At 39.3% G+C, this 13072-nt stretch overlaps 1 pseudogene; it reads left to right on the plus strand.

Moving 5' to 3' along the window:
• Window positions 1–298: 298 nt before the first annotated feature.
• On the plus strand, window positions 299–741 carry LOC111725022 (annotated as a pseudogene).
• Window positions 742–13072: the final 12331 nt, after the last annotated feature.

Below are 13072 nucleotides of genomic sequence, written 5' to 3' on the forward strand. Positions count from 1 at the left end.
CCCTTGTAACAATGAAAATACATCCTACATATCAGATATTTACATTACGATTCATAACAGTAGCAAAATTACAGTTATGAGGTAAGAATGAAAATAATTTTATTTTACATAAATTTTGCTGGGGGGTCACCACAACATGAAGAACTGTATTAAAGGATGGCAGCATTAGGAAGGTGGAGAACCACTGAATTAGAGGTTGCTGTGAGCTATGACCCAAGGGTACTCAACATAGTGAGACTCTGTCTAAAAAAAAAAAAAAAAAGGCAGCTGCTGTCAGGAAGCAGCTATACTATGCCTTATGTCGGGCCTTTTGGAAGAGCACAATGGGGTGGTTCCACGCAGGACCTCGTGGGGCCAGTGGTACCAGACGTAGGCGTAGGTGTTGAAGATCAGGAGCAGGAGGCTAGTGCTCAGGACATCCAGTGTGGTCTGTAGAGCAGGCATGTGGCATCCTCAAGGGCAAACTTTGATTCTACAATAGCTGATGAGGGAACATGGACTTTGGAGGACAGAAAAATGGTTCTTATTGTTCTTACAAAGACAAAGAGAGATGCAGCAAATTGTTGGCCTTCAATCCTAGAATCTGAATACTCAGCTGATCCTTGAGTACAAGACCAAATGCAGAGAAAGCTTACATGAGAGGGATTCCAGAAAGAAGATCCTGGGTTTCACTTCAGTGGAGCAGAAATCTCAGGAAGCTACACTAAAGGTGGACCAGATTTCTCAAACCTTGAGAGATAACCAGTGTCTGTTTGCTTCATTCAGTGGATCTTAGCGGATATTGCCAACTTAGTCAGAGGGACAGATTATGTGGTGGAAGAAGAATGTGGATGCCGCCAGTCGACAAATTGTAAAATATATTTTAAATGGTTCTAAAAATTGCGTTCAAGCAGGATGTACATGGGAAACACGTCCTGAGGGAATTATGGTATGGATATTTGGTAACTTTTTTGGACTGTTTTTGTTCAACATGAAGATTTTATATGCTGCATTTTACTAACTTCATATGCAACCATATTTTTAATACAAAAAAATTTAGGGTAGATTATGTGAAATGAAAGGGTGCCTTCAGGTAATTCTCAGTTTTCTTTTGGCAAGTGTGGTATTCAATAAAGTTTTCTAAACAGGAAAAAGAAAAAAAAAATCGCTTGAGCCCAGGAGTAGAAGGCTACAGTTGCACCTGTGAATAACCAGGGCAGGCAAGCCCAGGCAACATAGCAAGATCCTGCCTCTAAAAACAGAACAAGACTCTATTTACAGTCTTGACTCTGCTCCAAAGCAGTTGTTGAGATTTGAGCAAGAAGTTTCATTTCTCTAAGCTTCAGTTTTCTTATTGGCAAAAACATGAAGGTAGAACAAAGGAACCAGGATAACCCTTTTCAGTTCTTAACGATTTGCAATTTTTTTACTATGCTTTAAGTTGTAATGAGTAATTGTGCTTATTGTTCAGTAATTCTCAACTTCCTTGCTCTAACAATTCACTCTGAGCCACTCAATATATGTCAGTTATCCTCCACGGAGAATAGGCCTGGGATGGAGCCCAGAAGGGGCCATTTGTAAGAAGTGTCCCTGGCGATTCTAATGGAGATGATCACCAGATCATCTCCCACATTCTGGAAGACCTTGGTGTATATATTTATGTATGTGACTGGCCCCAACTTGCACAGGCCTCAGTACTAGAGGAAGAACCTGGTTGCTTGGTAGAGTTCCAGAAGTTCTGAATATGTTTGTTTGGCAAAACAAAACAATAATTCTTACGTCAAATTTTATGAATTACTGCTTTTAGAATAAAGTCAAATCCTTTGGAGAAAAGCCTAGTCCATAGTAAAATTGCTTCAAATCATTTATATTTTACTATAAGTTGATTTGTCAAGTTACCCAATTTTATAGCTAAGAGGGATATTGGTGGACGAGTCCTCCTCTCAGGGAAGGGAAGGTCTGACAGCGAGTATAATGTCTGAGTCAAGATTGGAGCAAAATCTCTTTGCTGCAAGTTTCATGTTCATTCTGTGAAACCACAGAAACTTCCCTTTTCTTTGAGCTTCCTTTCCCTTACACCCGCCATAAGAAGGACGTACAGCAGACTGAAAAATGGCTCCTACACACGTCCCAGACCAGTGAATGTGTGACTGTGTCCCCTTGACATGGTGAAGGAGATTCTGCAGATGTGAGTTAAGAACCTGGAGATGGGGAGAGATTATCTAAGTGGGTCCAAATAATCACAAGAGTCTTTAAAAGAGGGACACAGGAAGGCCACAGAGGGAAGAAGGCCATCTGATTACAGAAGCAGAGGGGGAAAGATGATAAGCTAGAGAACGAGGACAGCCTCTAGAAGCTGGAAAGACAATGGCACAGATTCGCCCACCGACCCTCCAGAGGGGCAGGCCCTGCTGACATGGTGATTTTAGCACATAAAATTCACGTCAGACTCTGACCTGGAAAACTGTTAAGAAAACAAACATGTTATTTTAAGCCACTGAGTTTGTGGTAATTTGTTACAGCGGCAAAAGAAAACAAACCAAAGATGCTGGAGGCAACCCAGGGTGCAGGAGTCAAACCAGCAGAAGGTTGGGAGGAAGTGCCGGGGAGGCGCAGATGGGGGGCTTGACATCCGCAGCTCACTTCATACATCTCAGTGGAACCAGGGGCCGGTTTCAGAGCTAAGATGGACTGAAAGTTCTAATCAAAGAGTTTGTACTCCAATACTTTAAGTAGACGGGGAACTTTGTCTGCTTTGTTTGCCTTCTGAAGAAAAGAAGAGCAAAAAAAAACAAGAGACCAAAAAGAACCATTCCTACTGAATTGGCACCTTCCCCCACGGTGGAAGGGCTGTGTGTAGGAGACTGTCCAGCACAGCCACAGTGAATGAGACCTACAGGACATGGGGGCGGTTTTCTGGCAGTGCTAATGGATTTGCACAGATATTACACCACTCTTTATTTTAATTCTCCTTTTAAAAACTTGTGCTCACTTGCAAGTCATAGGGTTTGTAATCTGAACAGACTGAAACTGACTGGATCTCATGGGAATCGCCTCCCTAGCCATGGTTACTTTCCGTCATGGGAAGATGAAGCCTGGACCCACATTTAATTTGCAATATTACCTAGAACAGCGGTTCTCAACCTGTGGGTCGTGACCCCTTTGGGGATTGAACGACCCTTTCACAGAGGTTACCTAAGACCATCCTGCATATCAGATATTTACATTACAATTCATAACAGTAGCAAAATCACAGTTACGAAGTAGCAATGAAAATAATTTTATGGGCTCGGCGCCTATAGCTCAACCGGCTAAGGCACCAGCCACGTACACCTAAGGTGGCAGGTTCGAATCCCCAGCCCGGACCCGCCAAACAACAATGGCAGCTGCAACCAAGAAATAGCCGGGCGTTGTGGCGGGCGCCTGTGGTCCCAGCTACTTGGGAGGCGGAGGCAGGAGACTCGCTTGAGCCCAGGAGTTGGAGGTTGCTGTGAGCTGTAATGCCACGGCACTCTGCCCAGGGGGACAGCTTGAGGCTCTGTCTCAAAAAAAAAAAAAAAAAGAAAAGAAAATAATTTTATGGCTGGGGGTCACCACAACATGAGGAACTATATTAAAGGGTCACAGCATTAGGAAGGTTGAGAACCACTGAGCTAGAAGAAAGAAACTTTCACAAAAAGCTTATTTCTAAAACAATGTCTTTCGAGTCTAATCACTAAACTAGGTCTACAATTTGAACTTAATACTTTCAGAATACTTTATGGAAAGAGGTATAATTGCCTAGAGCACAGAGTCATATAGACCTGGGTTCAAATCTCTGCTCCTCCACTTACTAGCTGGGAACCCTGGGCCAGTTACATGGTGTTTGAGTCTCAGGGTCTTCTTATATAGAATGGAGGTAACAGCAGAACTTACTTCACCAGAGTAATGGAAAGATTAAGTGGGACATGACATAGAAAGTATATCTAGTGCACTTGCTATTATTTTGGCCATCCTCTAAAAGAGTAAAGATGAATACTCTGTCTCCTTGAGTCTTCCTTGCTCTGTGTCCATGGTTCCAGTCAGCTTGGTTGATCCCTAGAGTTTCTGGGGTAGAGTCCCAGGAATTTCCTCATGAGGAAGAATGAGCCTGCAGGAAGAGAGGGTCTGTACAGAGGGCAGAACACAGGGGTAGCACCAGGAGGGGGAGAGGGACTACCCTGAGGCCACAGTGATATTTCCCATTATCTGCAGGAGAAGGGAAAGATCCAGGCTTGGATTCTGAACCTCTAAATAGCCCCCGAATGAGATGTGGGAGGAGGATGACACCCCCATGGAATGTGTATATATATATGTGTATATATATATATAGCTTGATCACAAGTCTCTTTACCATCTAGACAACATAAGCCCTTACATTTTGATTTTCCAGATTGTGTCACTAAATGAGCCCAGGATTGAGAGCAGCACAGTCAAAGCTGGGGTAGTTCTATTTACTCCTTTGTAACCTCCACACTATGGCCTCCCATACAGAAATGAATTGCTGCCTTGACTATATGTATTGACAAATGCATGATGTCACTGAAATGTTAAAACAAGCCTTAACAGAAGGTGGTCATGGGGGCTGGTTGAGAGTCATAGCCAAGATCACACAACCTAGAGAGTTACAGAGTCACACTTTGAACCCACATCTGTTTGACCACTGAGCCAGCTCCATGACATTAACTTACATCGGCCCCTACACAATGATCTCAACCTGTGAACACCTATTTATGGCAACGGGTCTGCCAATCCATATCTGCATTTTCTATAGGCCAGATATATGCCTATTTTTAGTAGTACTGGTGTGCTTGAAAAAAGACAAACTGACATATACATGCATAATGTAAATTTAAATTCCTGGCAACTGGACTATTCTCAACACAGGATGCAGCAAGTGCACACAGAGGGCCCAATTTAGAAATCAGGAAGAAGTTACTGGGAACATAGGAGATGTGTCTACAGGTAAGAGGAATATAGGGGAGGGAGGACTCTCATCCTAGGGAAGGAGTTAGGAGTCCAAGCCCCAGAGGAAGTCAGCTGTACCAAGTGGAGAAACAAGTGTAGATCAAGGTCACGTGAAGGGTGGTTAAGGGCATGTGCCCTGGAATAATCAGAACTGAATCTTAGTTCTGCTATTTGCTCTGTGTCCCTGGATAGCCTTATTAAATGGAACCTTTTGTGATAGAATTTTTAATTTCACTGCGGTGCCAAGTCATCCCTGGAATCCAGTGCATGGATATTATAACCTTTGCCTCACATGACCTTCCTCCCCTGACGTTCACAGGAATGTCTGAGCATTAAATGAGATAATATGTGTAAAGCATTTAGCACAGTGCCTGACAAATCCCCTAAGCTTTGTTTTGAGGTATAAATGAGAGGAGGCACAGTGCCAGAAACCTCATAAGTGGTCAGAAAAATGATAGTTATTAGTATGGAGCAGGTATTTAGCCAAGTTCTGCTTCCTCCCTTTCATTGGGATCCAGGGTACTTTGTATCCAAGCCTACCTAGAGACAAGAGACCTAAATGGAAAATGTTTCTATGTGGTGAGAGAAAAGTAGATGTCAAAAATTCTTCACCCTCTACTCCACAGGAGAGTACTGAAGGCAGGCCTCATGTAAAATAAGACGTATTTAAATCAATAGCAGAGAAGATACAGCCATAAGGAATAGCTAATGGAGAAAATCTGCCTTTAAAAAAATATACAGGAAAACTAGTATTAAAAAATCAGGATGAAATCATAAACAAGCATAGAGTACTCCATGGTGTGGTCATTCAAAACCAATATTGAGGCCCCCAAGTCTCTAAGGAGACAGATTACATCAGGAGAGCTCTGGTTCAGAAAGCAAAGCAGGGGAGTGTGCAATAAATCTTAGAAAGATTCCAATCTTACAACAGTCAAAATAGGTTTTTATAAACACTTTTTTGTGTTTAAAGTGTTTCTTCAAAATTCATTTATGGAGCAGCTCTTTTTCCAGCAAAGCTGAATTAGGAGGTGTTACTGTATTTAACCTTTTAAAAATCATATTACTTGTTCCCTTCTTTTCTTACTGTTCAAAAAATGTGGAAGTATTTTTTTCCTGAATTCTAAACTAATTTCTCTGCCATTTGTTCTCCCAGGATGGCAGGGGACTGTCTAGGGACATGTAGGCCAGTCGACACACATAAAACAAATAGAAGAATCCTTTACTCCCCACAGCACCACTACAGTGTGTCTTCTGAAAGATTCTAGGGTGGTGAAGAGGAAATCTCAGCTTGGATCCTTCCTAATCATCTTCAGTGACAGATTTAAACTGATTCAGGGGACCAAGATGGTCAAATAAAAACCTCCAGCAACTGGTCTTCTGCATAAACACCAAATTCAACAGCCATCCACACAAGAAAGCATCTTCAGAAAAAAAAAACAAAAGTTGAATGCATAATTCCCATACCTGGATTTAAGATTATATCAAGGAAAGAGGCACTGAGGCAGGCAGAAATTATAGTCTTGTGTTGCCTACATCATCTCTCCCCAATCCTCCTGCAGTGGCCTGCCAGGGAGCAGAGTTGAGAAAAGGCCTGTGTGCTTGGGGGAGGGATAATGAGAGATTGTGAGACTTTTCCATGGAACCCAGGCCCATCCTGTCACAAGGGGAACAACACAGTACAGGGCACAACTCTGCCAGTGCCCATGGAGGGAACATATAACCCATGTGACCAGAGGTAAATCTGCTGCGTGGAAACCTGACTTCTCACTAGGCCCACTGCCAGCTGACAAGGAACAGCCTGGGGCCTGGAATAAATTCATAAGATAGTCAGCCCAGCCACAGAGGCTGCAGTCCTTAGGCAATTTGTGTGGCTGGGCCAGCTAGTAGCCCAGGGACTTGGAATACATGTGACCTAGTTAGATATCAGCAGGGGGAGGCCAAGTTAGGGCTTGGGTCACCACACCTCCAATGCCAGGCAGTACACCTTAGGGAGAGTCATCTTCTGCTTGGGGAAAGCAACGGCAGGCGTTCAGAAGACTGTGTTTTCCAAATTGCATGCCAGCTTAGTCATAGTAAAATAAAGTACCAAGTGGACTCCAAAAAAGTCCCTGTTTCAAGGATTCAGATCCTGAACAGCATTTCTAGAACCACTGTAAAGAAAGAAACACATTGCTCTGAAGGGAAAGACCCAGTCCTGGAAAAATTCACCACTTGCTGACTAAATAACCCTTGAGCTTTGAATAAATATCAGCAGTAGCCAGGCAACAGTCTCCACAGGTTTTGGGTGACACTGAGCAGGGTGACCTGGCACAGTCTTAGCTACAGTGGCCATGAGAGAGGGCTCACATCACTCCTCCCCCAACTCTAGCAGCCCAGCATGAAGAATGAGAGACATTGCCTGGCAATCCAGGGAATTCTCACATACCTTACTCTCCACCAAAGCAGTACCACCAGGTGTCTGTAAGAGTCATAGCATTACTGGGCTTGGGATGACTCTAGGGATGGAATGGCTATAGTGACTAAAGACTTAGACCATAAAACTCAATCCCTTTTTAATATCTGGAAAGCCTTCTGAAGAAAGGTTCAAGCAAGCCCAGACTATGAAGATTAAAATAAATACCAGCTCTTTGATACCTAGGCATCAACAAATATCCACAAGTATCAAGAACATCCAAGGACACATGACTCCACCAAACAAACTAAATAAGACACAAGGGACCAATCCCAGAGTGACGAAGATAGGTGACCTTTCAGACCAAAAATTCAAAATAGCTCTCCTGAAGAAGCTCAAGGAAATTCCAGACAACACAGAGAAAAATTAGAAGCCTACAGGAGAAATTTAACAAAGAGACTGAGTAAAAAGAAAAATTAATCAGAAGTTCTGGAGTAGTCTATTTGAAATTACACAAATAGAAGAAAAAAGTAAAAGTATAAAAAAGAATGAAGTATGCCTACAAGATCTAGAAAATAGCTTCAAAAGACATATCAAGGAGGTAGAGAAAGAAACATCAGCATAGAAGTTTATACAAAGAAATAAGAATAGAGAACTTTCTGAATTTAGGGAAAGATACCATTATTCAATCATCAGAAGATCATAGAACACAAAGCAGATTTAACCCAAAGAAGACTACATCAAGGGATGTAATAATCAAGTTTCCAAATGCCACAGATAAAGAAAACATCCTGCAGGAAGCAAGAAAAAAAAAATTACATAAACGAGCTCCAATATATCTGGCAGCAGATTTCTCAGTGGAAGTCTTACAGACCTAGAGAGAGGTGTGACACAGTCAAAGTGCTGAAGGACCAAACATCAACCTTAAAATATTACATCCTACAAGACATTGTACAAATATGAAAGAGAAATAGAGACTTTCCCAAACAAAAAAAGATGAGGTGATCAACACCAGACCTGTCCTACAAGAAATGTTGGAAAGAGTTCTTCAGTCTGAAATAAAAGAACAGAAAGAGAGAGAGATCATTTGAAGGTATACAACTCACTTGTAATAATAATTACACAAATACAGAATGATTTATTGCTATAAATGCAGTGCATAAATTGCTTGTATCTTGAGTAAAGGACTAAAAGACAAAACTAACAAAAATAACTACAAAAACTTTTTGAAAGATAGATAATAGAAAAAGGTATAGATGAAAACAATGAAAAGTTAAGAAGTGGAGAGTGGAGTTAACAATGGAATTTATGTTAGATTTCTACTGGCTTATTTGTTTGGTGTTTATAAGCAGAGTTGTCAAATGCTTAAAATAATTGGCTATAAAAAATTTTTTACAAGCTTCATGGTAACTTCAAATCAACAAACCTACAACACATATGTAAAATACAAAAGGCAATAAATTAAAACATACTACTGGAGAAAATCATTTTTATAAAGGAAGCTAGGAAGGAAGAAAGGACCAGAAAACAACCAGAAATCAAATAATATGGCAGTAGTAAATCCTTACCTATCAATAATGTATTGAATGTGAATAGACTAAACTCTCCAATCAAAAGATACAGAGTGGCTGAATGAATTAAAAAAAAAACTGAACTATATGTGGTCTACAAGAAACACACTTCACATATAAAGACATGTAGATCGGAAATAAAGGGACCCCCCTTCCCCCAAAAAAGCCATGAAAAAGGAAAAAAAAAAAGCAGGGGTAGCTATACTACTGTCAGGTAAAATAGATTTCAAGATAAAAACTGTAAAACAAGACAAAAAAGGTCATTCTATAATGATAAAGGGGCAAATTCCACAAATGGATACAATTTTAAATATAGATGCATCTAACACTAGAGCACCCAGATATTACCAGCGCTAATAAAAGAGATAGACTCTAATACAATAATTGTTGGAGACCTCAACGGTCCACTCGCAGCATCAGATCAATCATCCATACAAAAAAGTCAACAAAAAAACATTGAACATAATCTGCACTATAGACCCAATGAACCCAATAGATATTTGCAGAATACACATTCTTCTCCTCAGCTCATGGATCATTCTCAAGGACAGATCACATGAGGCCACAAAAACAAATCCTTAAAAATTAAAAAAAATTGAAATCATATAAAAGAATTCTCTCTAACCACCCTGATAAAAGTATAAATCAATCACAAGAAGAACATTGGAAACTACACAAAAATATGAAATTAAACAATATACTTCTGAATAACCAGTGGGTTGATGAAGAAATTAAAAAGGAAATTTAAAAATTTTTTGAAACAAATGATAACAAAAACATATGAAAACCTATGGACTATACCAAAAGCAGCAATAAGGTGGAAGTTTATAACAATAAGTGCCGACATCAAAAAAGTAGAAAAGCTTGAAATAAACAAACAACCAGTGTATCTCAAAAGACTAGAACAAGAGCAAACCAAACCAAAATTAGCAGAAGAAAATAAATACTAAAAATCAGAGCAGAAATAAAAACCACAAAAATAGAAAAGATCAATAAAATGAAAAGTTTGGTTTTTTGAAAAGATAAACAAAATTGGCACACACGGAGTCAGATTAAGGAAAAACAAGACAGAAGACTCAAATAAATAAAATCAGAGATGAAAAAGGAGACATTACAATAGAGAAATCTAAAGTACCATTAGAGAATATTATGAGCAACTCAATGCTGAAAATTGAAAAGCTTAGAGGAAATGGACAAATTCCCAGACAAGTATAACTTACCAAGATTGAACCAGAAAGAAATCTAAAACCTGATCAATGACAAGGACCAATGACAAGTAATGACAAAGAAGCAGTAATAAGTCTCCCACCAAAGAAAAGCCTGAGACCTGATTGCTTCCTGCTGAATTATACCAAGCACTAAAAGAACTAATACTAGTCCTCCTTAAACTGTTCAAAAAAATTAAGAAGGATGCTCCCAAACTCATTTTATGAGGCCTTTATGACCCAGATATCAAAATCAGAAAACAAGTCAACAAAACGAGAAAACTAGAGGGAAATATCTCTGAAGAACATAGAAGCAAAAATCCTATGTAAATATTACTAAACTAAATTCAACAACACAGTAAAAAGATAATTCATCTGGGGGCAGTGCCTGTGGCTCAGTGAGTAGGGCTCTGGCCCCATATGCCCAGGGTGGCGGGTTCGAACCCCGCCCTGGCCAAACTGCAACAAAAAATAACTGGGCATTTTGGTGGGTGCCTATAGTCCCAGCTACATAAGAGGCTGAGGCAAGAGAATCACCTAAGCCCAAGAGCTGGAGGTTGCTGTGAGCTGTGATGCCACAGCACTCTATCAAGGGCAACAAAGTGAGACTCTGGCTCTAAAAAAAAAAGAAAGAAAAAGAAAATTCATTATGATCAAGTAGGATTCATCACAGGGGTACAAGGATGGCTAACATATGCAAATAAATCAATGTAATACATCAGATGAACAGAATAAAGGACAAAAACCATATGATAATTTCAGTTGATGCTGAAATGCATTCAATAAAATTCAACATCCATTCACAAAAAATACTCCCAAAAAACAGGGTATAGTAGGAACTTCCCTCACACACAATGAAGCCATATACTGTATAGCAGACCCACAACAGGTATCATAATGAATGGGGAAAAAGCTGAAAGCTCTTCCTCTGAGACAGCAGTTCACACCTGTGGGTTGCAACCCGTTTTAACTGTATTAAAGGTTCGCGGCATTAGAAACATTGAGAACCACTGCTCTGAGATTTGGAACAAGAGAAAGATGCCTACTTTCACCACTGTCATTCAACATAGTACTGGAAGCTCTATCTAAAGTATTTAGACAAGAGAAAGAAATACAAGGCACCCAAATTGGAAAGAAAGAAGTCAAATTATACCTTGTTTGCAGATATGATTTTATATCAAGAGAAACCTAAAAATTTCACCCCCCCAAACTATTAAAACTGATAAACAAATTCAGTAAAGTTGCAGTATACAAAATCAGCATACAAAAATCAGTAGCATTTTTATATGCCAACTGAACAATCTGAAAAAGAAACCAAGAAAGTAATCCCATTTATAATAGCAATTTAAAAAGCAAACAAAAAATAAAAAGCCTAAGAATAAACTTAAACAAAGAGGCAAAAGATCTCTACAAGCAAACCTATAAAACTTGAATGAAAGAAATTCAACAGGACATAAAAATATGGAAAGATATTCCATGCTTATGAATTAGAAGAATCAACACTGTTAACATTTCTATGCTACCCAAAGCAAACTACATATTCAGTGTAATACCCATCAAAATACTAATGACATTCTTTACACAAATAGAAAAAATAACCTTAAAATTTATATGGAACCACAAAAGGCCCAGAATAGCCAAAGCCATGCCAAGCAAAAAGAATAAAACTGGAAGAATCCCATTATGAGACTTCAAACTATACAACAGAGCTATAGTAACCAAAACATCATGATAAAAACAAATATATAAACCAATGGAACAGAACAGATCACTAGAAATAAATCCCTAGATCTACAGTGAACCTATCTTTGACAAAGGTGCCAAAAACATTCATAGAGAAAGAGCAGTCTATTCAATAAGTGACCCTGGGAAAACTGAATATCTACATGCAGAGGAATGAAACTAGACCCTGATGTCTTGCCATATACAAAAGTCAAATCAAATTGTATTAAAGGCTTAAATCTAAAACTTTAAATCTATTAAAAGGAAACACTGGGGAAACACTACAGGACATTGGTCTGGGCAAGGTTTTCTTGAGTAGTACTCCCAAAGCACAGGCAATCAAAGAAGAATTAGATAAATGAGATCACATCAAGCTAAAAAGCTTCTGCACAGCTAAGGAAACAATCAACAAAGTAAAGAGACAACTCACAGAACAAGAGGGAATATTAGCAAACTACCCGTCTGACAAGGGACTAGAATATATAATAACTAGAATATATAGGAATTCCAACAACTCAATAGGAAAAAATTAAATAGTCCAAGGAATCTAAATAGGTATTTCCCAAAAGAAGACATACAGAAGGCCAATATGTATATGAAAAACTGCTCAATGTCATTAGTCATCAGAGAAATGCAAACCAAAACTATGAGAACCATCTCACTCCTATTAAAATGGCTTTTATCAAAAAGATAGGTAATAATGAATGCTGGTGAGGATGTGGAGAAAGGAGGGCCCTCATACACCATTAGTGGGAATATAAATTAGTGAAACCACTATGGAGAATGCTATGGAAGGTCCTCAAGAAACTAAAAATAGAACTACCATATGGCCCCGCAATCCCACTGGCAGGTATGTATCTATAAGAAAGGAAATCATATCAAAAAGATAACTGTACTCTCATGCTCATTGAAGTACTGTTTATAATAGCCAAGATTTAGAATCAACCTAAGTGTCCATCAACAAATGAATGGATAATGAAGTTGTGGTACATATACACAATGGAATGTTACATAACCACAAAAAGAATGTAATCCTGCCATCTGCAACAACATGGACAGAATAGAGAACATTATGTTAAGTGAAATAAGCCAAGTACAGAAAGACATATTTCTCATGTTCTCACTCATATGTGGGAGTTAAATATTAAAAATAGTTGATCTCATGAAGACAGGGAGTAGAAGCATGAATGCAGAGGCTGGGACGAGTGGGCAGTGAG

Source organism: Otolemur garnettii, unplaced genomic scaffold, assembly GCF_000181295.1.
Source record: "Otolemur garnettii isolate 467f Iridium unplaced genomic scaffold, OtoGar3 scaffold00030, whole genome shotgun sequence".
NCBI lineage: Eukaryota > Metazoa > Chordata > Mammalia > Primates > Galagidae > Otolemur > Otolemur garnettii.